This window comes from Chelonia mydas, chromosome 1 (genome assembly GCF_015237465.2).
Source record: "Chelonia mydas isolate rCheMyd1 chromosome 1, rCheMyd1.pri.v2, whole genome shotgun sequence".
Classification (NCBI taxonomy): domain Eukaryota; kingdom Metazoa; phylum Chordata; order Testudines; family Cheloniidae; genus Chelonia; species Chelonia mydas.
Genome location: NC_057849.1, coordinates 271,297,106 through 271,321,168, shown reverse-complemented (window position 1 = coordinate 271,321,168; position 24,063 = coordinate 271,297,106). Strand labels below are relative to the sequence as shown.

Genomic DNA, 24,063 nt, shown 5'->3' with positions numbered 1-24,063 from the left:
CAGGTCCTATAGTCTGTGCTATGAAGCAAGTCAGACTAGATCACTGTTGTCCCTTGCAGCTTTTAAAAATAAAAATAAATCAATAGATTCACTAATAAAGGGACTGAAATTGATTCTCTTTGGGTGAAAAATGCCAAGAGCCTCTTTGCATGTAATGGCTGCTGAGGACATGACTGAAGTTGCTTCTTATAGAGTTCCACTGGGGGCATTAACCTCTAATAAAGATCTAGGCATTCATAATTCTGGAACTGCCAGAGTGCATTCCATAAAATCAAGGGCATGACCAGAATTTTCTAATGAGAGGGCCCAGCTTATGTGCCTGACTGCCCCAAATTTGAGTGGCATTGTGACCCTGTGCACCAGGTCATAATGGCCCTCAAATTTGGCTCAGCTACCCCTTTGTCATGATGAAAGGCTGCCAGGTTATGCCACCCAGCTCTGGTCAGGAGCCAAGGGGTGGGGTGGGGGCTGTGCTGCCTTCCCTCCTTCCTTGCTCCCCCCCACCATATATGTAAATCAGCTATGCTTTCATTTAGTATGTCATGACATGAATTCATACTCCATCTTAAAAAGGAGTCACCACAAGAAATCTACAAACTATTGACAAGAAAACAAGGTTTCACAGAACTTGAATTCCAGCATTATCTGTATTATTTTATCATCAACTGCACCCTGTCTGGAAATCTGTGAAAATTACAAATACATCTACAGGCTGAAAGTAAACATAATTATGGTACACACACCACATACTAGCAATGAGGAAGTTTCTTGGTGGGAAATTGTGTCCTCACCATTTGGGAGAGGAGGGGAAAGGGAGTAAGAAAATAATTCCTTTCTACTCTTTTAATATATGTACTTTCACTTTACATGACAGCAAACTGACTAGTGAAAAATTCTCCAGCAAACAGATCTCCTACAATATAAAGTTTAACCAGGGAACTGTTCTTAACCAAAAAAAATCTGAGGGGGAACAAAAATCATGCCATGTACCCCAATTTTAAATACAGCAAACAGCAAGGCTTATTTTAAACAGTTCTTTGTGCTGTTTCTATTATGAAAATTAATATGACAGTTTCCTTCCTGGTGCTGAAAACAAAATTGGCTCTTCCCCCAGTAAATTGACTGTATATTTAAAAATGGAAAGCTCCTGTTACACACAAAATTTTTATGAAAACTAAAAAAAAAATAATCCCTTTTAATAGATTTAAGGCAAGTAGGTCATACTTGCAATACACATCAAAGTTGTTATATTCATTTTGTTTAATGTGCTAGCTTTCATTGTTCTGAAACATTACACCACATACTGTAACATACCACTGTGCATGTATATTCATTTTTATTTCCAACATATTGAATGGTTTAGGTAACTTTTTCAAACAATTTTTCCTTTACTGTATGCTAGCTTGGTATGTTTTGTGTGGAAGGCCCACACTCTGATGGTAGAAGTTGGTGTATCTGATTTATCAGTTCTTTCAAAGCTACTAATCTTTCCAACCCACATCAGCCTTCTTGCCTGAAATGGATTCATTTTATAACACATTTTCAGCTATTATCCTGTGACTATTTCTCTAGCAAAACAGTGAAGGGATTTAGACTAAGTGCTTTCTTATAGATGGTGTCAGGGTTCCTTCCCTACTCTGAACTCTAGGGTACAGATGTGGGGACCTGCATGAAAAAACCCTAAACTTATTTCTACCAGCTTAGGTTAAAATTTCCCCAAGGCACAAAGTTTAGATTAGGTAAACACTGCCACCACCGAGTGATTTAACAAACAATCAGGGAAAGGACCACTTGGAGTTCCTATTTCCCCAAAATATCCCCCCAAGCCCTTACATCCCCTTTCCTGGGGAGGCTTGAGAACAAACAAGATGAGCACAGACCAGCCTTGGATTTTTAAGACCTCAAAAAAACCAATCAGATTCTTAAAAGACAGAACTTTATTAAAAGAACAAAAAAAACATAACTCTGTAAGATCAGAATGGAAGATAATCTTACAGGCAGTCAGATTCAAAACAGAGAATCCCTCTAGGCAAAACCTTAAGTTACAAAAAGACAAAAATAGGAATACACATTTCCTCCAGCACAGCTAATTTCACAAGCCAAAACAAAGAAAGCCTAATGCATTTTCTAGCTAGATTACTTACTAATTTTACAGGAGTTGGAGGGCTTGCATCCTTGATCTGTTCCCAGCAAAGGTATCACACAGACAGACAAAAGCCCCTTCCTCACCTCCAGATTTGAAAGTATCTTCTCCCCCCATTGGGGATTTTGAGTCAGGTGCCAGCCAGGTTACCTGAGCTTCTTAACCCTTTACAGGTAAAAGGACTTTGCCTCTGGCCAGGAGGGATTGTATAGCACTGTATACAGAAAGCTGGTTACCCTTCCCTTTATATTTATGACAGATGGACACAACACACATTCACATATCCAAATGATATGCAAAAGAGATGCACAGTAACTAATCACTTAAAGGGTTAAATAATCTAATATTGGTGCACAGGTTCAAATGCATTGAATTATATCTGTTTGCAGGCACAAAAATAAGTGACCTTGCCATGGCTGCTCCCCCATCTCCACTACTCCACGCCCCACAAAAAAAACCCCCACTATACACACCGTCTTTCTGCCCCACCCCCCTTTCAAATCCTGGCAAACAAGTAGGGCTGCCTTTAAATATATAGAATTTTATACTATATATATAAATTTAATTATGTGCATGCACATTTAGGTGGCAGGACGCTTGCAATATGGTGGTATATGGGACCATACTTTCTACCTAGACAGATGCTTTGGGAACTTAAGAAACTTGCAATAACTTGTGTCAATAAAAAAAAAAAAAAAAAAACAGGCACCAAAAACTACTTGAGGTATCAGCAGAATCCTCTTAACACAAAAATGTGGCAACTAGATTTACATTGACATTGTTTTGTTAAGTTAAGCATTTTCGCAGTCTTATTGCCCTCTGCTCCATTGCATCCTTCTGGCACTCTTCACTGAGAAGACTTAAGATGTGTTTTGGTTAAATATGATTATGTGGGCAGTGTAAGATGTACAGTAAAATTTACATAACTCATTTCCTTGCTTTTAAGTACTTGGAATTTGTATCTACAGATCGTTACATTGTTATTTTCAGCCTCATCAGCTTTTAAAGCAAATGAGTTGTTTTGGTTAGGAATGGGGATTTACCCATGCCTACAATTCCCTTGAGTCCAGAGATTCACAAAGCATGCAACATGAGCTTGCTGTTGTGAAGTGAATGGATGGAACAATTTAAGAATGTGGTATGTGAACCAACAAAGTTTGGGAGCCATTGCAGTCTTCCCATTCCCTAATCAAGAACTATGGATGCTTAAAGCACACTGCAGGTCTACTTCAATTGGCCAGCACATAATTTAAACTTGCCATTTGTAATACTTGAACATATGTACCAGATTTTACAAAAGAGAAAAAATGAAACTGAACTTCAATGTATAATATTGGACAAAGGGTAGATACCAGATTACCAGATACCCTGCCCCTTATAATCTGTAGCACTACTGTATTTTAGAGCAAGTTATAGAATCACTTTATGAAAAGAGCAGTGATTTTAACTACCTCCAAATCTAATCTGCCAGAGCCACACAAAGAGCAATAAAACCCTAGATTAGCAGATGTTGTGTCCTCTTGCATGTGACAACTCCAGCTATCACAGAGCTGTGTACCAGGCTCACTGCCATCCCCCTTCAGCCCACCCAGAACATTGGGTGTACTGCGGTGGTAGGAGTATGGCCAATCCACACTGCACTATGGTGATCCCAGCTATCATAGCAACCCTGTGGAAACATTTCCAGTTTACAGAATTAAAACACATCAGATATTAAACCAGTCCTAAATTACATACCATCCAATCCAGTGCCCACATTCTCCCCAGAAGCAAAGTGTCTGAAAGTCTTTGGCTCTACATCTTCCTCAGCTGCACTGAGCAAAGTATGTGGCACTGCCGAGTACATGGTTCATTAAAAAAGCTTAGCCAAGTATTTTAGCTAGCGTTCCCCAAAAGAGCCAAATTCATTAAACTGTTTAGCCTCTCTTACTTTCTGGGGCTACCATGATGTTCACTGCTAGCTTATTAGATGTTCAGTTATGATGGGTCCAAGAAACTGCCTCCTCTAGGGAAAAAAAGAACTTTCACTTTGTGAATAAACTATTTAGCATAGAGAAGAAATATGGGTTACCGGGAAGACTAGAATCCAAGAACAATTTATTTTCAAGTTGCAGACCAAGAAGCCACATACAATTGGGCATTCCCACAGCATGTGTCATAAGTGTTCATTTAACTTTGAACATTTCCAGCATTTATCAAAATTACTAAGGCCTATAGAGGCCATTCTGGTAAGGGTCCAACAAACACTGCCTTGAAGAATCTTTTTGCTGTATTCAGGAACAGCGTAAATATCCTATGGTTTCTGCAATTTTGGCAGCAATATGGCTCCAGAGAATAGGAAGAAGATCATCCAACATGGTGGCAGACACTATTTCAGAACTCAAGCAAGGCTTGGCAATTAGACTTCAATCAGAGCTATTAGGTAAGCAGAAGTAATTAAGCTTGATTTATTAAGGAAAGTTAAGAGAAGAAGGAAAGCAAGTGACAGAAAGGATTCTAGGGATATTTTGTTTAAACAAACCACATTTTATCCTAATTACCTCGCTAATTTCTAAATAATATGATGATGATGATTTTGGCAGTGATCTCTCGGTTAAATGTGTCAGAATGAAATAAAAGTGCTAATCATTAACTAGTTGGAAAGAGTTTCAAAGAAAGGACTCCTCATCCAATTTTTTTCATTTAGAGTATTTTGGTTGCCATTGAAGTAAGAGGGCGAGAATTTATCTTCTAATGCATGCTTAGACAAAAAGCAAACATAATCAAGCCAGTTCTGGCATATATTGTGTGTATGTGCAAAACCTTGATTTTACACAGTCAAGTAGTCGAGCCTGGACACTTCTATGATACCTTGGGGCCACTCATCCCACAGAGTACCAGCCACCAAAAATCCAGCCAAACTCAATAGCCTCCAAATTAGTTGAGCGCACAAAGGATCACTTGATAAACAAGAGGAGAAGTGTGTCAACAACTCTATCGAACACTTGCATCAATCCCCCAAGGAGAAGCTTCCACTGTTAGCATTAAATAAAAGAGGGACTTGCCGCAGTGAAAAAAGGGAAGGCTGCAGGCCTTGATGATATCCTGCCAGAATTCCTCCACCATGTCGACACCAAAGGACTCCAATAGGTAGCAATATTGTACTCTGCTACCTTAAGGACAGTACGGATCCCTGAAATATGGCTTGAGGCAATGGTAATTGCCATTCCAAAGCCTGAAAAGCCCCCTCATGAAGCGGGAAGCTATAGGCCAATTTCTCTATGTACAACCTATAAATTTCTTGAACATATCATCCCCAAAAGAGGACACCCTTTTACTGAATCATTATCCCTGTCGAAGAGGCAGTCTTCCAGCCAAAACATAGTTGTGACCAAGTTCTGGCACTCACAACCCACACTGAGGCTGGCTATTAAAAAAAAATTAAAGACTGGCAGATTATTTGTTGACCTGTCATCTGCATATGATGCTGTATGGATTAAGGGCCTGATGCTGAAACTTGCTAAAATTATATCTTGCTACCCAACACTGCCTGCTGTGGACCATGCTGAGTAATAGACACTTACAGGTGTACCTGGGTAATAAGACCAACTCACCCCGTATCATAAACAATGGACTACCACAAGGCTCTGTACTTGCATCAACCCTTTTTAATATTTACATAAAGGACATGCCTCTAACTAAACCACAAAAGAGGGGATATGCAGATGATCTTGCAACGACAATCCAAGCATCAAACCTCCATGACCTTGGGAAAGCATTAACTAAGGACCTCCAAAAATGGAAGAATATTTCTGGAAATGGAGGCTCAAACCAAACCCTGGAAAAATAGTAAGTGCATTTCATCTTGATAATAAGAGTGCCAAACACACTGAAAGCTACTTTCTGTGGTAAAAATGTGCAACACAATTACACTCCAATATATGTTGGAGTGAAACTCAACCACACCCTCTCCTTCCATGTTCTTGAGAAGGTAGCTGCAAAGTTAAAAACCAAGAGCCAATATAATCCAGAAACTAGCAGGTACAACCTGTGGTGTATCTGTGTTGTGAACATCTGCAATAGCACTTGTATATTCAGTAGTTGAATATTGTGCACTAGTATGGAGCAGATGTGGATACCAGCTGAATACAGTGATCATGGGAACCCTCAAGTTGACTCCACCAACATGGCTACCTGTCCTGTCTAACATCATTCTCCTGCCAATATGTCGAACCGCTACAACATTCTGAAAAGCTCAAGAAATCCAGGAAAACAGATACCTTCCTATTCACCAAGGCCTTGACAATGGACCCCTGCAACGTCTTAAGTCCCGCAAGCCTTTCTGGGAACATTCATTTAGCCTCATGAAAGCAGGCTAGGATCAGAAGGAGGACTGGAAGGCAGACTGGGCTAAACAAGAATTAAAAAATAAGCACCTTCTGCCAGATCCCATGAGAAGGTTCCTGGGTTTGACCTTCCAGTCATCTTGGTCAACTCTGAACCAAATTTGAGCCCACCATGGTAAATGCGGATAGCTAATTAACTGGACATTCAAGGACTCCCCAGTGTAGTTCCCCATGACAGATCATTGAACATACTGAACCTACTGCCAAATTTATAAATATGAAGGCAGCATCACTGCAATCAATTCTGCTACTCCTGATGTAGCCATTTGGCTTGATCCATTTCAGGTCAAATTGTAGTTGCTGCTCTACACCAGCCATACAAAAGACGACAACGACCTGGCTCTTTGCTGTGCTATCCCTACACAAGCTTTTCACCCCCTGAAGTTAGTCAGCGTTTTGTTACAATTAGGTCAGCTCCACCTCTCGTAGCAAGGGTAGGAGACTGTTGTTGATAAGGTACTCTTGCTTTGTTTCCATGTGCTTTACACCTGCTCTGAGCAGGATTAGAGGACAAGGTTGCTTTAGCCACTGGAACCCTGTCTACACTCTCACCATTGCTGCCAGCAATTTTATTTTCAGACAAAATCCTTTAGTATAGAAACTTTCTCCTTAGCTGTATGTTTCCTGGTGTCACTCCTCAAAGACTAGGAAAAGCTAATCAGAAGGAATTAGTACTGCAACAGGTAGCACTGACTTAGTCAACAATCACACACGTTATGGGCGATTGCTATGGGAGCATGTCGCATACAGCCGCAGCTCTTTAACTCAGCCCCTGATTCTAGTCAGTCACTGCTCTCTGGCTGCAATTTATGTACATATTTAAAAGAAAACAATTAACTGCTAGCAGTTGATACCATGATGTGTAGTTACCATTTCATCATCTTGTGCACTTCCCAACCGTATTGACCTGGTAATAGCACATACTACCACATATTAGTGGGGAAATGCCAGAAACTGGGACTGGATGACAGGGGATATATCACTTGATAATTGCCCTGTTCTGCTAATTTCCTCTGAAGCATGAGGCACTGACCAATATCAGAAGATAGGATTGGTGTGGCCATTCTTATGTTAATAGATAGCCTTATGTTTGTCAATGCACTGAAACCATTCAGCAATATCTTACCAGATACAGATGTTCATCTTTTCAGTTGTCAGAGTAACAGCCGTGTTAGTCTGTATTTGCAAAAAGAAAAAAGGAGTACTTGTGGCACCTTAGAGACTAACCAATTTATTTGAGCATACGCTTTCGTGAGCTACAGCTCGAAAGTGAGCTGTAGCTCACGAAAGCGTATGCTCAAATAAATTGGTTAGTCTCTAAGGTGCCACAAGTACTCCTTTTTCTTTTCAGTTGTGTATTTAACTATTAAAGCTCTCAATATTATCTTAGAATTAAATTTAGAAATCATCCTGTAACAGGGTGGGACTCACCACTATGGCACCTCCTGCTGGCTGTCCTGGGAATTAGCTCTTATTTCACCAGAGCACCCTCATCCAGTGGTGTCTCACCCACCATTACTCTCGCCTCCACCTTTAGGACCCACATCACCCCCCAGACTGTGGTGTCCTCTTCTGGACACAATCCTTCAGCTGTGCCCCACTCAGTTCTCTAGCCTCCCTTCTGGGGAGGCCTGACAGTCCTGAGTCCAGCCACTTGCCTCAGTGGCAAACTGCAGTCTCTGGCCTAGCCACTCCCCTCAGTGACAAGGGTGGGGGGGGGAGGTTGGCCCACCTGCTACTCCAGATCCCAGCCCAGGGACCCTATAGCTAGCAGACACATACTGCCCCTCCTCCTACACTGAGGTCTATTTCCCTAGGCCACTTCCCCACACCCCTATCACCTTCTCTGCCCTTATAGCAAAGCCTCAGTCCAGCAACCTTCAGGCTTAAGTTCCCTCTTACTCCCCTAACTCTACCCAGTACCGCTCTGTCCGTGGCCCTGTCTTTCTCTCAACCCTCCTACAGGGCATCCAGTTCTCCCTCCTTAGCCTCCATGAAAGACTGCCTCTATTCAGATCAGCAGCCCTTCTTATATGGGCCAGCCTGGCCTGATTGGCTGCTTCACTAAGACTTCTCCCTATTGGCTGGCTCAATAAGCCCTCTTCTAATTGGCTGTGTTCTGTACAGCATCCCCAAGGCTGCTTTAACCCTTCTTCTGACTGGGTGGGGCAGTTGCCTCACTACATGTCCCAACCTTACATAAACTAAAGCCCAGAGCCTGTATACATTTATATGTAGCCTCGTGGAATCCAATGAGACTCTTCATGTGAGTTAATCTAAGCATATGCATATGGACTTGAAAAATTGGCCCCTATTTTCCTGAAAATGAACTGCATTGGAGTTTGGTTTTTTCCCAGCTTACTACTACATAGCTGAGATGAACCAATATACCAACTGACAAGGTAGAAATGTTATATGCAGTGTTGTTGTAGCCATGTTGGTCCCAGGATATTACAGAGACAAGGTGGGTGAGGTAAGCGGTAAGCTTGAAAGCTTGTCTCTCTCATTAACAGAAGTTGGTCCAATAAATGATTACCTCACCCACCTTGTCTCTCTCAGGTAGAAATGTGGCAGAGACCTCTCACTTGATATATGCATAACCATATGGCCCTCCTGCAATATCCCCTGTAACTCTCAGCAAACCATAACACCATGGGTACCGTCCCTTCCCTTGGTTTTTTTTAAAGTTAGAAATCAATACTGGCAGGAAAAGATCAATATGCTCTCAGAAAGAACATGTACTCTGAACTTCATCTGAGCCTCCATCCATTGAGTAGTATTTGCCATTGTCTAAGGTCTATAGAGATAAGAGCAGGCATTTCATTTGCCTTTTCTTTACAACTAATGTGTTTCTCTCTCTCCACTTCCAATAGAGGTTATAAACCTAATATAAAAAAAAAGACTACCATAATATAAAAATGTTAAGCAGGGCATAAGCAACTTTATACTTAATTTTTTGCCTAGTAAAGAAAAAAAAGTCCTTTCTTTCTCTTTGTCATTGCTATTTCATCAGGTTCCTTGCTACAAGCCCTAGGACAATAGACTACTTTACTAAAGGAAACTACTTCAGTGTTTTAACACCTGCAGACTGGTGCCCTGACTTTGCTGTTTTGCTAAGGGTGCAAACTTCCCTAAGCACTAGGGACTTTCAGTGAGTGGGGAGGAGCTATTTTGCAAGCTTGTCGGGATCATTTTAAATTGTTTTCTCATGTAAAAGGGATTCAGGGAGGCAGTCTTAAGTTAGGCTTTTAAGACCATTAAAATAATTATACTATAATGTACAAATACAAATATTGATTTGTTTGCGCTACTAAAGCTCATGGGAAATCTGGCTCTGCTATAAAGCCCAGCTGTTGTGATTCACTATATTTTGGTTCTGGAATTCTTGCAGTTTAGGGAGTGCTAAATGCATGCAGCTATAATACTGCTCTGACTGGCGGTAGTTTGCACCTGGGGTGAAATAAAAGTGAGCTGGCTTGTATATATATGTGTAAGTATTACAGATCTTATTTCCTTTGTGTGAATTTTGAACAATAAACTGCTAGGATTAATAAAATGGATACTAATATTACTAAACTGAAAGTCTGGGGTAGGGAGTATTTGGTCTGAATGCTCACTCATCCGGTTGCTACAACTGGATTATAGGAAAGAGTTAGAGGCAAAGTGGGATTTAACCAAAAGAGATGTATCCAAATCTGAACCTCCATAACTATCAGGCATATTCAGAGATGGAACTTTATTTTACATTGTTATAAAAACTGGGACCAAGTAGAAAGCCCCATCTCCTGCAATTGGATCCATGCAGCCAAACCCTTTTTCCATTGTGGGGTTTGTCTCACTTCTCCTAACAGGAACTTGTCCAGTGAGGAATCTCAATATTGACACTTAACAATGCCAGAATCTCATGAGCAATCATTAAAACTGGGGGGAGGCTATCCAGCCACCCTGTAAACATAATAAGGAATGAGACTCGGAAGTCTAATTTCTCTATAACTCCTTCCTCATGTAAGGGTTACAGACACAAATGAGAGGAATCAGTCTATGCTAGATCATTGAGATTCATATCCCAGACCTAGTCACAAATCTGAGTTTAATTAACTATCAGCTGTTAATGGGGTCTACAGAACCAAACTCTACAGTGCCTCCTGAAAAAGTTGTGACAAACGTCAAACATGTATTAAACTTGGACTCATGATTGGTAAGAGGACATGGGAGAAAATACTCTAAATTACACAATTTTGTTTTAAATGGGACTTAAGTGGTGCTTGACCTCTGCATAGGGGGAAAATGTAAGAGATAATTCTGATCTCTCTGAGCAGGGTATCAGACTTTATTTCCTTAGTCCATGACTCATATAGGGAGCTTCCCCTCACCCCTATATTGAAGGTAGGTCACTTTCTAGGTGTGTTACTGTAAATCAAGGCTGTCAGTATCGGTTCATACTTAGAGCATAATTAAAGCAGGCTGGAATTTCGCATTTGAAAAAAAGTTTAAACAAGAAAATGGCATTTCTTAGAAATGAACATTTGGAATTTTTTCTTTTTTAGAAAGAACCCAATTCTTTAAAGAAGTTTTCACCGGAGTATTTATCATTTTCCAACCAGCTCTAGTTTAAATTTCCAGGCACATGTTTCCTTTTCTCTCTGACAAAATTATTGTTTCTGTTAGCAAACAAAGGTTATTCAAATGGGCCTCAATCCTGTGAAGTGACAAGAACCTCAGTTTCTATTGACATCAATGGGAATTGAAGGAGGTCAGCACCTAATAGCATTTCAGCTTCATACAGCACAATGTGAAAGTATTTAAAGGTAATCAAAGCAACTCCTTATTTAGCTTTGGGGAAGTCTTCCCACCAAAACTCATCCTCAGACCCTGTTCCTGCCTCAGTTTCCCAACTCTTGTACAAGCTGGCAGGCTAACTCACCAGCTAGCATAACAATAACGCTCTCATTAGCATCAATATTTCAGTCCTTTTACCTAAAGACATGTTTATTGTTCCAACACTGTTCAACATCAATGAAAACAAATAAGCCAGTACCCTATCTGAACCTGTTCCTCAGTGGATTTCTGCTGCTATTTACACAGCAGGTATCCCCAGTCAGTTCTTCCATCTACCTAATGTGACAAACCCGCTTTCCAGGTCTTGCTCTGAACAAGGGTCTCCTGTGAGAGTCCATCTATGACTCACTCCTTTAAGCTAGCTGCTTATGGGCCTTTTGTCCCACCAGCTGGAAGACAGTTGATTAGTCACAGGTGGGTGTAAAGCCCCACACTCTGAAAGAGCCACTCCACCCTGTGACTCAAGCTCTCTATGAGCATGCTGGAGGGAATGCAAGCTAATATGATAAAGAATGGTGGCACAATGTTCCAAGAATAATGAAAACAGAACTGCAAATGAATATTTGACACCATATTCATTATGCAACTTAATGTGGAAAGGAAGAAAAATAAGCCAAAGATAAATAAATCAAGACGATGTTCCAGCTTGATGATAAGAAGAGAATGGTGTGTAAAGAACCTTCTGATTTATAACTGGGTACTTTTCCCCCAACTCTGGATGATGTGGAGGTAGAAGAACCTACCCAAAAGAGAGCACGGTGTTACAAATCAAGGTGTCAGTAGAGGTCTCTGTAATCTTCACAGTATAGGAAAAAGGAGTAATAGTCTGAGGTTTCAGGGATATCAGGCTGACCAGAGAGCTGGAAGATGTGTGTAAGCAGGAACAGCAAGCACACCCACACACCTCTTCTGGAACCGGAAGAACACAATCAGGCAGCAGCAGAGACAAAAAAAAAAAAAAAAGAAGCACAAATACAGTACTGTGTTAAACGTGAACTACTACAAAAATAAAGTTTGTTTTTTTTTAAATTGACAAGGTCGGGAAACTGTTTCTGTGCTTGTTTCATTTAAAATAAGATGGTTAAAAGCAGCATTTTCCTTCTTTATAGTAAAATTTCAAAGCTGTATTAAGTTAATGTTCAGTTGACTTAATGTTGTAAACTTTGGAAAGAACCACCATAATGTTTTATTCAGAGTTACGAACATTTCAGAGTTACGAACAGCCTCCATTCCCAAGATGTTCGCAACTCTGAGGTTCTACTGTAGAACCCCCTGCTGAGACTAATAGGGAGGCTTCAGCCTGGAGTGTTCAGGGCAAACAGTCCACTGGACCAATGACAACCCACGGCTGCACAGCCCCTAGCAAGGGGACAGCCTGACTTGAGAGAGAGAGAGTTTAGTTTCAGTTTTGGCTTTGGAGGCTGGGAGAGACAATAATTTCTGTTGAAATCCCCATTCTCTCAAAGTGAGTTTGTACCACTCTGAATCTATGGCTGCATGAATCTGGCAGCTCCAGCATTGCAGTGCCCATCATCTAGAGAAAGAGCCAATCTGGCACCAGCTACCATGAGCAAGCTGAGACCCCAGGGAGATTTCAAAACAGGAAACAAGTAAGGCCAGTTGGAGTTGGGAGAGCACCCTACCAAAGGCCAGGATGAAGAAAAAGTGAGGTGACTTTTGGTTAAGCCAGCCTCAGCAGCACTCCATCTCAGGACACTCAACCTCAGTGTACTACCTGCCTCGGGGAGGTGCTAGGGAGGGAACTGGAGTTTGGAGGAGTTTAATTGTTAGAAGGTAGGATATTGTCTTACTTATGTTTAATAATGGTTAGTTATCTTAACTCCTTCCTTCCCCAGATCCAATTTTCCTGTTCCCAATAAAGTCACCCCCTATATCATGCAGATATTTTTGGTGAGTCATTCCTTTGCTGGACTTTGTCTCAGGTACGTTGTCTCCTATATAGTGTGCTTTACTCTCCTTGCCATCTAGCAGTATCAGCACTAATTGCATATCTGGCACAGTGAGGAATCACTGAAGTGGAGGCACCAGGCACCAATGAAAACAAAAATCTAAAACCCGACCCACATGAGGAGAGGGGAGAAGCTGCTACAAATGGGATAGTAAGCACCAGGGAGAGAAAAAGGAGGAGGGTTAAGCCACATCTCAGGGGAGGGCCTACATAAGAATTTACATCAGTGTAGCTGAGGTCACTTTGTCCTCAAGGAGGGACATTGAGATGGTGAAGTTGTGCTTTAGGGTACTCCTCTTACCTGTTAGTACTGTAGCTTATTAGTTTTCGATACAGGGAGATGAAAGGAGATATGGAAGACATATGAAGTTCCCTCTACTCAAGTTTCATGCTCACCAAATTAACAGAGGGTGAAACTCATTCCTACAGAGCGGCTAGCATAACTTAAGTCCCACTCCCATAGTATAACAGGCCTTGTGCTGGCCTTCTGCCCAGGGGTGAATTTCATCCAAAATGAATGGATTCATGTTTACACATACTCTTTGCCTAACAGCTAATACCATTGTTGTCAGTGCAAGCTTGAAAACTGTGTCTGTTGGGATGATTCAGCACAGTTTACATTTTGTCTTGTTGACATCTCTGTGGAGAACATGGCTCTGAGCAGCTTACAGTCGGTGAGTAATTAAAATGTACAGTTTCAATTCCTCACCCACTCCCCAACTACAAATTTTCCCATGTTCAAATACCGAAAAAAACCAACCCCCCTCTGAAGAGTGCACAGAAAGAATATGCTCTAGAATGAAACTGTAACTGAAAGCAGTAAAATAAAGCCATTGTGATGAGTGTTTCGGAAGGGAGACAAGCAGCAGAGAAGAGGACTTTAAAATGGAATACTGCAGCACAAGGGAGCACTTTCCAGAGCAGAGTAGATAATCAGCAAGGCAGTGCAGCACCGCCCTTTCTCAGGGAATGCAGACCGCATGGCAGCAAAAGATAGTGCTTCAGTGCCAGACAGAGGCAGCACAGTGAGGTTGGCAGCACACGAGAGCATTTTTTGTAACAATACAGACAAGCATTGTGGCAGCCTATTTACTTCCACGGAGAACTGATTAAATAACTCTGTGCTTAAAATAAACAGTGACCTGAGGTTGGTTGGTTTGGGTTTTTTGTTTTTTTTTTCTTTTTAAGTCAAATAAATACACAGGTTCATTTCTGCCCATTTGCTTTTGAAGAATATCACTAGACTGGACCAATTTTTGGAATTGGAAGCTTCCAAAAGACACTCTTCTCTAAAATATGCCAGGACACCCTGTAGCACATAGACTCTTCGAAAATGTCTACTACTCAGAATTCCTATCCCAAACAAACATACTGGATTTGAGCATTGCTCAAACTTTAGAATTTTATAAATGTTTTACCCTTCTACAACTTTGATCTATATATTAACTGAGTGTCTTAGAAATTTTTTGAAAGGTTATCTAGAAATATACTGTAATGTTAATTATGACTGACCTTTGGCAGATATGTTAATATATATGTTGGAGCGCTGAACGATACCCTTACCCATCTTTAGAAACAAACCCAGGTTAAAAATGAAGACTGAACTTCTGTGCTAAGAGGCATAATACAAAAGTTCTTGTCATTGTCAATTATTTGCCTTTCTTTGTTAATTTTATTCAATCATTAGAATGAAATTGACAAGTAAATCAGACAATCCTATTAATCCTTTCTCATAATACAAGACAAGGGGACATTGAATTAAATTGAAAGGCAGCAAATTTAAAACTGAAAAAGGAAATACATTTTAGGCAATGCATAGTTAACCTGCGAAACTCATTACCACAGGGTATAATTGAGGTGAGAGCTTAGCAGGATTCAGGAATCTGCATATGTCTAATGAGCACATCCCACAGCTTCATGAGGCAAGTGTTTTTTAAGATGTTTGGAAAAAGATACAAACCATCATGCTTTAGGGCATAAATTGGTGCATGAGGGTTCTGCAGGTATTAACTTCCCATATTCCATAATTGCTTATTTAATGGTTTTGTGAATCTTTCTCAGATGCATCTGGTACTGCAGCCCCCATTGGCCTGGAACAGCGAACTGCAGCCAGTGGGAGCTGCAATCGGCCGAACCTGTGGACACTGCAGGTTAACAAACCGTCCCGGCCCGCCAGCAGATTTCCCTGATGGGCCACGTGCCAAAGGTTGCCGTTCCCTGCTTTAGATTTCTGAAGGAGCAATGGGTGAAATCCTGGCCCATTGAAGTCAATGGCAAAACCCCATTGACTTCAACGGGGCAAGGATTACACCCAATATGACTCCCTAACTTTACTACCATGTACATGTTATAAAAATGACTCGTTAATATCTTGTACGATTTTGTGATCATTTCACTCTCATTTTAATGTCTTATAAAGCATAGCATAAAATAGAATCAATTGCTGATTCTGAAATAAATTAGATCATATCACACTGTCATACATTTTGTTAAACATATCATAGAAACATGGTATGAAATGAAGTGATTAGCTGTTCATACTGCAGACCATTCCAATGTCTTTTCTTTAAAAGAAACCCTGCCATAATAGGCCATAACTGAATCTTAGCACAAGAAATGAGATTTTGGTTTATCATTATAGAAATATTGACTTGAACATTCAGTGCTTTCTTTGTCAGTTTGCGTTTTCCCCATCTATACAGTATATAATGACAGTCTGAAAAGAAACTATTCAGCAATAAGGATTAAATTTATCATCCTTGCAGAATAATACTGAATTCCTATATCATCGCCTTTAAAATAAGAAGATATATCAAAACTGAACTGTAGACATTCAGGTTGACGTACTGGCCCTATTGAAGTCAGTGGGAATTTTTCCACTAGCTTCACTGGGACCAGGATTTCATTCTTAAAGAACAAACAGGAAAGTCTATTCAGAAGGAGGGAAAGCTGATGATTAGTAGTGTATTCAAGTCTCATAATCAAATGTTTCTGAAGATCCTTAAAAGAGGTTATGCTCTAATAGGAAATCAAAATTGGTAAATATTACAGTTTGTGAGATGACTATGATTCTCTGAAGTGAAATGAAAATAGTTTTTATATTGTAAATTCTTCATAGTGATAATGAGTTTGAAGTGCAACTCCTCAACTACTGCACTACTGAATTGCAACTATTCACTTTGATTAGTGTGACTAGGATCCCAGTGAGGACCAGCTGAGGTCACTCAATTATGGTGAACTGAAAAGAATGGGGTAGACAATCCCCATAAAGCTAGTGGATTTTTAAATACTTAGATTTACCAAGCCAGCAGAAAACAGCTTCTTTATTACCTCACTGGTTGCCCAGAAACCAGCAACAGATTTCCCTTAAACTAACCCTGCCTCAGGCCTCCATCCAGGTACCCAAGTCAAATATGATGAAGATTTCTGAAAATCTTGTTTCATCATTTAAAAGAAAAGGTTCTACCAATACCAAAGGATCAGATACAGTACCTCCCAAATTATTGAATAGTCCAGATCTTACCCAAATACACGCTTACCGCCAATTCTTATTAACTAAACTAAAATTTATTAAAAAAAGAAAAGAGAGAGAATATGGTTAAAAGATCAATATACATACAGACATGAGTTCAATTCTTGAGGTTCCAGAGATGGTGAGCTTTGTAGTTGCAGAGAGTTCCTTTAGAATTTATTCCATAGGTTATAGTCCAACATCTAATATTACCTTCAGGGAGTACCAGCATAACTGAGATCTCAGTCTGGTGACTCAAATTTCCCCTGCTGAAGCTTAAGAGGATCTGAGATGACAGAATCAGGACCCAATGGTCTTTTAAACAGTTTTCTAGCAGCCACTTGACCATACAGTCCTGAGTAAACAATAGGCTTTTGATGTAACCTTCTGCTTCCTAAACACTACCAATAATCAGTTACACAAATTAACATAGGGCAATTTATTCATTAGGCAGTCTATCACAAACCTCAAAGAGAGATATAGAAAATGACATTACTTCAACCAAGATTCATCTAAATGTTAATATTCCCTTTTGTTCTCTGAATTAATAGTTACAGTGACAGACAGGAACTATCTGTTTACATGGCTAGCATCAAAGATACACACAATTAACATTACCTCTAACTTCTAACAACATAGGTTTGCATTTCAGAGTTCTAGCCTATTAAGCATTGAATGGCCTTAGTCACCATTTCTAACATGACTTTAAAGGTGAGCTCTGGGTCATTCAGCCTGCAAGCTGTTTAACCCTTTCTGGCCATGAGTTATATTTTGTATAAGATTTCCTGCAATTATATAGCAGTGGTAGCAACAATGGTTTGCATAATTATATTTTAATCAGACAACGTCACAACTAGTAAAATAGATTCACAGCTACTAATGCATACTAAGCTTGTATTGTATTTAGCATTTTTAGGCACGATTTCTTAGATTGTTAAACCAATTAACCAGGTGACTAATGAACCAGTTGTGATCTTGATTTGATTAAGTTCCATACCTTTGACAGCAAAGTATAAAATAGATAAAATTATGCACTGCAGTTCTTCAGCAACATAAAGAAACAGATTTTGTTATACAGAAAAGTTGCGTCATGCTGCATTGGCAGGAAGATGGATAAAAACGTCCAGTAGGAAATAGATTAGTCATCTCTAATTTTATTCAGTTAAATTTTTACTACAGAGATAAGGAGAGAATAGATAGATGTGAGTATCAGAGTTAGAGGCCAAGCAAGAGAATGAGGTCACTTGGAGGAAGATTATCGAAGGTCTAAAAAAAATCAAGAACCACCCCCCGGGATAACAGTGTGGGAGGGAGAGAAAGAGGCAGCATCAGAAAACATGAATGGGATTAAGTATTAAGAAAGGGCAGTCCCAGAAGCCTAAGGAAGAGAGTATTTCAAGGAGAAGTAGGTAGTTGACTGTTAAATGCAGCAGAAGAGCCCCCGGCAAGCAAGATGTCTTCAGTGATTTGTGTAGGCAGTTTCAGGGAAGCAGATGCAAAAAAGCAGTCGCCCGAACAGGATCCAGAGGAGAAAAGGGTATCTCCCCAGTACTTCCCTTCCCAGTTTTCTGGTAGTCTTCCCTCCAAATAAACAAAGAGCTGGTGTGGTTGTTCCTGGAAGTAGGAGGCAAATTAACACATTTTCCTTATGTTTCATAGTTGAATTCATTTTTGTGGTAATGCCTTTGTGGCTGGGTACCTCTGAGGAGTGTCTGGAACAAACAACTCGGAAGACTGTGTGGTGTTTTTGTTGCACTTTGCGGAAGTTTAAAATAAAAGTTACCCAGCAATGGGGAATTATTCTGTTAACGCATTTCGAGGACTTACTCTTTTGTTGGATGACTGACATCACGACTCAAGAATAACAAAAGTGACACTCTTATTAACAAGTGACACCTCTTTACAGGGCTTCGCTATCTTTTCATTTGTTGAATTCTTTTGTCTCATGAGATGGTGAAAAAAAGTCTTGGTTACTGGTACTTCTGGTTTCAAGTTTCAAGCACATTGGGTGTTGAGCTATTTGAAACCTGAGGGTGAAATCTTGATCCCTTTGAAGTCAGTGGCAAAACTTCTATTCAGTAGGGATAGAATTTCACCATGAATCTTATTTAGGTGCTTGTGTGGGTGCTGAGTGCTTTAAAATCTGGCCTTATATGTTTTGCTTTTCAGATTTCTTCTGATCTACCAGTCAATGAATTGGTATCGATTGTGCCCATCAGTTTATCCTCTGTTAGCACCTTACTTAAGTCTTCATTTGGCACCCCCATGTCTAGATCTTCTCTGAGATAACAGCCATCTAGCTTAAGGGGAAAAGTACAATATGTTTCAGCATGATTGGGGGTGGGGGTGGGTGATATAATTTTTATATAACAGGAATGTGACCAGGTGCTGTCTCAAAAGCACACTACCTTCTGGTACAGTGTGACCTTGCAGGCAGGCTACCCTCAGTTCCCTCTTGGTTCAGTATAATAATTTACTGCCAGACTGGCCCCTATTAATTCAATTCTTTTGTTTCTGGGCCAATAGAGGGATGGAAGCATTGTTCCTGCTGCTAGTATCTTCTTTTTATGAGGGAGGAGGTAGCATATATAGCCTTCCTTTCCAGGGCTCATCATGGTTGGCAGGGAGAGAGGGGAGCTTTGCCCCACCCTGCACTACAAGGGTCCTGGTCCCAGGTCAATGAAGGTATGTCTACCAAGCAATTAACATCTGCACCTGGCCCTGGTCAGCTGACTCAGGCTCACAGGGCTTGGCCTGTAAAATTGCTGTGTAGATGTTTGGGCTTGGGTGAAGCCAGGACTCTGGGAAACTTCCTGCTCAGAGGACCCAAGTGGGGAGGGTCCCATAGTCCGGCTCCAGCCCAAGCCCGAATGTCTACACTGAAATTTTAGAGCCATGAAGCCTGAGGCTTGTAAGCCAGAATCAGCTGTCCAGGGACAATTGTAGGTGTTTAATTGCTGGATGGACATACCCTAATGGAACACTAGGATGAGTTTCCCCACATACACTAATTATTCCCTGGGATCACTTCCTCTCCACCAGGATCTGCCTGTGCTATTTTCTGGGCCCTTGTGTATCTCAAAATTCCCCAAACTTTACAGAGCCATGCCATGAAACAGAGGTAGGCTGACCTTAGTCTCTAATACCTTTAAAGGGGACAGACCACCCTGTTAAAAAGGTATTTCTGTGTACTCCTTCCTCACCCCCATTTTAAATCCCACTTTGTGAATCTCAAACAGTCTTTTCTTTTGCGCACCAGAGGAATTGTTGTAACTTTTTCAGAGGTTCAGTTAAAATCTTAATGTAAAACAGTCTGTACTTTTATGTAAGAGAATTTTTCTTCAAAGCTTGAAAAATTAATTGAAATTTGAATGTGCTGCCTTTCATTTCACCCTATGTAATTATTTCACCAACCCAATAATCATTACATTAGCATTCAACTAGTAATTACTTATAACCTACAAGGTCATATTGTATGATGGCAGATATGTCCAGGGGCATTAAGTCACATATTAATCCTGTTAATTTATTTACACACTGACTGACTAAATGTTCTCGCAACTACAGTCTGAAGCCAAAAACAATAACTACTGTACTGTGAGCAGTTCTGTAGCTGCTAAATTATACTGCCTCTGTTAATAAGGCACATAACCAAAAACTGTCAATAGTGCAAGATTAAGTGACAGTAATTAGATTGTAACTTGTAAGTAAATGCAATTACATCTGCGTTTTTACAAAGTAACATTTCCTAATACAGTAGTTACTTAAAAAGTTGCCATATTCATGAATATTCAGCCTTTATCTGGAAGTTGTTTTGCCTTGGTTATTACTAGCCATTTAATGACAGACTGAAGCAACTATTGAAGATTGTTGGTCAAGTTTTCAGTCCATTTTTATCCGTACTTTGTAGACCATATAATGTTTTGAAAATAACAGCATGGGCTATTCGAGGAATCTTTCCACATGAAGGTGTCCCTTTAAAAGGCAGATAATCTGCTATGCTCTCTATGATTTAATTTACCTACTGGCATGGAAGGGAGTGGGCAAAGAGAGCAGAGTGTCTATGAGAAGTGTGGGTTGCTCTTTGGTGATCATGAATATAGCATTTGGGTCTTCTATTACCAGCTGTACTTCAAGTGGTGGTGGATATTTCTCTCTGGAGATCAGTCCCACTAGGGAAAGAGGGAGGAGGTCACCAGGGTCACCAGGGTTGCTTAAGGGTCATTCAGTGACTATGCCAAAGACTATATCCTTAAAGGCTGTAGCTTGTGGGGATCACCACAATTACAGGGCATCACCACAGCATGGTCAAAGGGAGCCACACTGAAGACAGGTCTACACTAAAAAGTTAGGTCAAGTTAGCTATGTCACTCAAGGGTGTAAAATCCACACCCCTGAATGATGTAATTAAGCCAAACTAACTCCCGGTATAGACAGCACTAGATCAGCGGAAGAATTCTTCTGTCAATCTAGCTACCACCACCCTGAAATGTGGATTAAGTACAGCAGTAGGAGAACCCTTCCATTGCTCTAGCAAGTGTCTACACTGAGGCAGTACAGCAGCATTTTCAGTGAAGTAGCCTAAGAGACCCATGGAGCCTGGGAGCCCTAGTCATAGATCAGGACCCCATTGTGCTAGACTCTGTACAAAACACAGAACAAAGACAGTCTCTGCCCCCAAAACCTTACAATCTAAGTATAAGACAAGAGACAACAGATGGATACAGGTTGGCAGATGGGGAGTAAAAGGAAACAATGGGCCAATAATAGTCAGCATGCTAGGCAGTGGTACCAGCACACCAGTGTTAGCCTGGGTGATCAATGCCATGTGTGAGCAGCTGCACTGCAAAACCCTACCCAAGTTATGGGTGCTAATTTCCCTGATATGGCACATCACAGGCTTCTTTGTGCTGCAGTAAGCGGAGTTGCTTTATGGTTCTTTCCCAGTGACTTCTGGGAGAGCTTGTCTGTCCTTCACGGCACATAAGAGCAACTGTGGGAAGACACTGGATGCCTGTCAGTACTTGGATAATTTAGCTTGTGTCCTCATAGTAGGCCAAAATTACTAGAAGTTACTAGATCACAGGCCCTGGTTCTCATGGGAGACTTCAATCACTCTGATATCTGCTGGGAGAGGGAACTGGGATTGTTTAGTCTGCAGAAGAGAAGAATGAGGGGGGATTTGATAGCTGCTTTCAACTACCTGAAAGGGGGTTCCAAAGAGGATGAATCTAGACTGTTCTCAGTGGTAGCAGATGACAGAATGAGGAGTAATGGTCTCAAGTTGCAGTGGGAGAGGTTTAGGTTGGATATTAGGAAAAACTTTTTTACTAGGAGGGTGGTGAAGCACTGGAATGCCTTACCTAGGGAGGTGGTGGAATCTCCTTCCTTAGAGGTTTTTAAGGTCAGGCTTGACAAAGCCCTGGCTGGGATGATTTAATTGAGGATTGGTCCTGCTTTGAGCAGGAGGTTGGACTAGATGACCTCCTGAGGTCCCTTCCAACCCTGATATTCTATGATTCTTTGAAAATTCCCAGATATGTTGATATTAATGAAACAGATAACATTTCTGGAAAAAGTTTGTAAACATGCAGGGGTTTTTTTTTTTCATAATTTGAATGTGCTGAATGTGAAAATGGTGTTCACCAAGCTGAATTTTGAACCTTAAGTAAAAAACAAAAAAGAAAATGGCTATCATTTGTAACTTCAAAAAATAAATAAAAATAAAGGAGAGAAACATATGGAATATATCCCAAATTTGGCATACTGGGCTATCAGAAAATGCACGGAGCAATTCTTGTTCAAGATCAAACTCTCTGCATCCTCTGGTCACATGATGATATGCACTTGAATTTTGTTGGTTTTGCAGTAAGGATGACATTTAAAATTCAGTAAACAAAGTACTTTTCAGGTATTTTTGTTATGTGAAGGAGTTAAGTGCACTACTATGCCTTACACAAAGTATCATATACAATATAATAGGATATAGTTGATTTCCACAAGTTCTCCTCTTTCAGAAATATAAATTATTAGCTAGTTATGAGCCTTAATCAATAACCTAACCTAAAGCTGACTTTTACTTAGAATGTAAGCATTGAGTATTTATTTGGATACCTGTGCCATGGCATAAGCTACATACTAATAAATATTTGTTATGTATTCAATATTCATGTGGTAGTTAATAATATTTATTATTATTGTCAGGTATTCCATAGACGAAACATGGAGGCAGTCCTGCACCTGAAGATTCTCCCAACAGTATGTTTTGAATAATGCATTATTTGCCAACAAATGAAAAAGGACACCGTTTTTGCTTCTAATGAACAGAAACTGGCTACAACACAAGACAGAAACTCAGGGATTTCCAAAATATGGATGCAATGGATAGAAGAATTCTAACAGCTCTTCAATCTGAATGTAGGCAACCATTACTTTGACATAAAATCTGTTATGCAGTGTACACAGATAACGGTAAAATTAGCAGAATTCATAAATTAATCTGAAGGAACTTTAATCAAGTGGTAAGGGGGAACTCCAAACCCAGTCGTGTACTACAATCACCAAAATCTTGACAGTGTTTTGGAGCAAGGTCCCATAGTGAACTGGAGTCTTTTAATTTTCTGCCAGGATGGAAGTTTCAAACAAGTACTTTCTTCAGGAACAACACTCACAATGAACAAATACTTGAGACAAGAGAATATGAACATGAGCTTAGTGTACGTGTGGCTGGTGTAAGTGACCCTATAGCCTCAGAAGGGAAATACCACACTAATCATTATAAATATTTCTTGAGAAAAGGAACAAAAACTAAGCATGAAACCACTCATAGTAGTACTGACATGACATGATCTGGCTTAGTAATGAGTTAAATATTGTGCAGAAGAAGTCAGTGTTTTGGAACTTTCACAGTAATGGAGTCATTGTTTTCTCACAGATGAATGTGAAACATCTCCCCCAGTTGCATTTGAAAATGTTGTGGCAACCTTCAATAAAAACTTATTCTACATCTTGATGGTGCTTATGAGTTCATTGTTTTATGTGATCAACCTCCTTTGGGGAGAGAAAATTTATTAGTCCCAGTGAAATTCCATCACAGCCCTTTCTCTGAATTGTTAGTCAGTGCAGGATAAGAAAATTTATCAACCGTTCCAGTTTACAAGACTGAGCTGGAAGATGAATTTCTCTCAATTGTATATGTAGCACTGAAATTACACTC

General features: G+C 40.3%; 1 long non-coding RNA gene across 1 annotated transcript; it reads left to right on the top strand.

The window, feature by feature from the left end:
- Positions 1-8,782: 8,782 nt before the first annotated feature.
- LOC122462273 lies at positions 8,783-23,859 on the top strand. The gene is made up of 2 exons (XR_006284743.1): positions 8,783-8,930; positions 23,052-23,859. It is a non-coding gene; the product is annotated as an uncharacterized LOC122462273 (long non-coding RNA).
- Positions 23,860-24,063: the final 204 nt, after the last annotated feature.